General features: G+C 38.7%; 1 pseudogene; it reads left to right on the forward strand.

Annotated features, from left to right (window-relative positions):
• Positions 1-274: 274 nt before the first annotated feature.
• Positions 275-607, forward strand: LOC145060454 (structural maintenance of chromosomes protein 3 pseudogene; annotated as a pseudogene).
• Positions 608-2,678: the final 2,071 nt, after the last annotated feature.

Here is a 2,678-nt window from a genome sequence, read left to right on the forward strand (position 1 = left end):
CGGTATCCTGAGAGGTAGGGTGATGCTATGCTAGTGACCGGTTAGGTCGGTATCCTGGTTAGGATGATGATATGCTATGTGATCTGTCTGATCGGCTTGTTGACTGTGAACTGTTGTATGATTGTATGTTTATGTGCACATGGTTGTTTGGACTGGAGATGGGTTGAGGCGGGTCCTGCTTTGTGCTGTAGGCCAAGATAGAGAGGGACGCGTTGAAAAATACATTGGAGTGAAAGTGAAGGTTTCTTTCACTGGACAAGGCGACACACGGTCCATGAAGCAGTTATCTGGAGGCCAAAAAACCGTGGTAGCATTAGCTCTCATATTTGCCATACAACGATGCGATCCTGCTCCCTTTTACCTCTTTGACGAAATCGATGCTGCACTTGACCCTCAATACCGAACAGAAGTCGGAAATATGGTTCAGCGTTTGGCTGATATGGCAAACACACAGTTCATCACAACAACGTTTAGGTCTGAATTGGTGAAAGTTGTTGACAAGATTTATGGTGTCACGTATAAAAACCGTGTTAGTCGTGTCAATGTTGTCACCATGGAAGAGGCGTTGGATTTCATTGAGCATGATCAATCCCATAATGCTGAATGAGCTAGCTGTAAATGCAATTAATGGAAGAAAGGGTGTAGGAGGATTTGGTTTGGTATTATGTATAAAGCCAGTATGCGTCTTCTTGCATTGTTAACAACCCTTATTTGATCTTTTTAGTATTGTTGTGATGGTAGAGTTGATTAAACCTTGGTCCATGTTTGTGTTTAATTGGAAATATATTTGTAGAAACTAAGCACGATAGACATCATACTTTAATCTCTTCCTCTACTGTTGTTATTTGCTTTGGTTGTGAGAGAGAATCTATTGTAGGGAGCATAATTCATATCATCAATACATCATTAGATTCATAATCTTCTTCTTCTCCTTCTCTTCTATATTGATCTGACATCATCCAATTGATTGGGATTCCGCACCATCAATTGGATCTGATTGATACACAAGCAATTTTGGGGACTTTCAATTGGTATCAGAGCTTGGTTGTATCAATCTTTTTTTGTCAGATCTGGAGCTTATTTGATCTTATTTTGAAAAGACAATAGCATTTTTCGATAGATCTCGCAAAAATAAGGGGGGTTATTTCTTTGCATTTTTCATAAAAACGAGTTTTTGATCGAGTTTTCGAGCAAAAAAGGGTGAAAAACGTCGTTTTTTTCGCGAATCTGTTGAAGGTGTGCGGCCCAGTTGAAGGTGTGCTGCTGGTTGAAGGAGTGCGGCTCGGTGTGTGCGGCTCAGCAGCCTCGGTGTGCGCGCCTCGGTGTGCTGCTCGGGCGTGTGCGGTCACGGTGTACGCCTCGGAGTGTGCGGCTCGGTCTCGGTGTGCGGTCCTCGTCCTCGTCCTCGCATCGCAACTTCGCGTCGCAGCAGCTTCCTTGCATCGCTTCGCATCTAAAAAAATACAAATCATTTTGGAGTTGCGGGGATCGAACCCAGGTCTCCTCCAAACAAAGCAACTCGCCTTACCAACTCGGCTAAGCTGACTGTTGATTCATACCTTCCGTTATCCTTTATACATATAGAAGCAATCAGAAAATAATCAAAAAGGGAAACCGAGGGCTGCAAGATTCGAACCTGGATGCTTTGGTTAAACAACAAAGAGCCCTTTCCAGCTGATCTAAGTTGGTAGATTAAGTAATGCTTCGAAATTTAGTTCAAAACAAGTGCTTCTCGGTTCCAACTTTCGAAAATTGGCAATTTTAAACCCAAAAATCAATTCCTTTTATTTTTAAATTTCTTTTTCAACCCAAAATTTTTTATTTTAATTTTTGACTTTTTACTTTAAAATTTTGACTTTGACTTTCAAGTTTGACCTTTGACTTTCTCGTTTGACTTTTAATTTTTCAAATTTAGCTTTTCAGTTTGACTTTTGAGTTTGATTTTTTTTAATTTGACTTTTAAGGTTGACTTTCTCGGTTATTAAGTCAAAGGGCAATTAAAAGAAAAAACAAAAAAAATTAATTAAAAAAATTTTAAAAAAAAATGACTTCCACATCAATTCCGGTAAATGAAGTTTCATGTACTCCATCTTGTAAAGCTACGATTAAATTTCTTCGCGAACAAATTGATTTATTAAAAAGAGAAAATTAGAACCTCAAATACGAAGGCTATACTCTTAGGAAAGGTCAGAAACCGTTAAAAGCTCAATTAGAAACAAAAATCACGGATTTCCGGAAATTACAAGAAGATTACAACAACAAGTGTGAAAATTATGATCACATTAAGAAAAAACTTGATGTTGTAACTGAAGAACTTGACGCTTTGAAAATAAAGTGTGGAAAAACAGATGTTAGTTTCAAAAATTACACTGCGTCAAGTAAGACAGTCAAGTCCTTATATGAAAACCAGTTAAAATTCAAAGAAAATCACAACAAGGGTCTAGGGTATGATAGTGTTCCTCCACCTTTCAATCATAACTACACATCCATCCCTATGACACATGACGAAATCGGCAGGGAGGCACATCTTTGATATGGCAAACCAGCTGGATTTGTGTTAGGAGGTATTCAATTTGAAGATACTAATGCTTCTACTTTATGTTCAGGTAAAGTAGCAGAGGATGAGAACAAGGAGAACACCATTGAACAAACCAACATCTCCTTGAACTCTGAATCTG

The sequence above is a fragment of the Lactuca serriola genome, chromosome 6, assembly GCF_051521515.1.
Source record: "Lactuca serriola cultivar US96UC23 chromosome 6, Lser_US96UC23_V15, whole genome shotgun sequence".
NCBI lineage: Eukaryota > Viridiplantae > Streptophyta > Magnoliopsida > Asterales > Asteraceae > Lactuca > Lactuca serriola.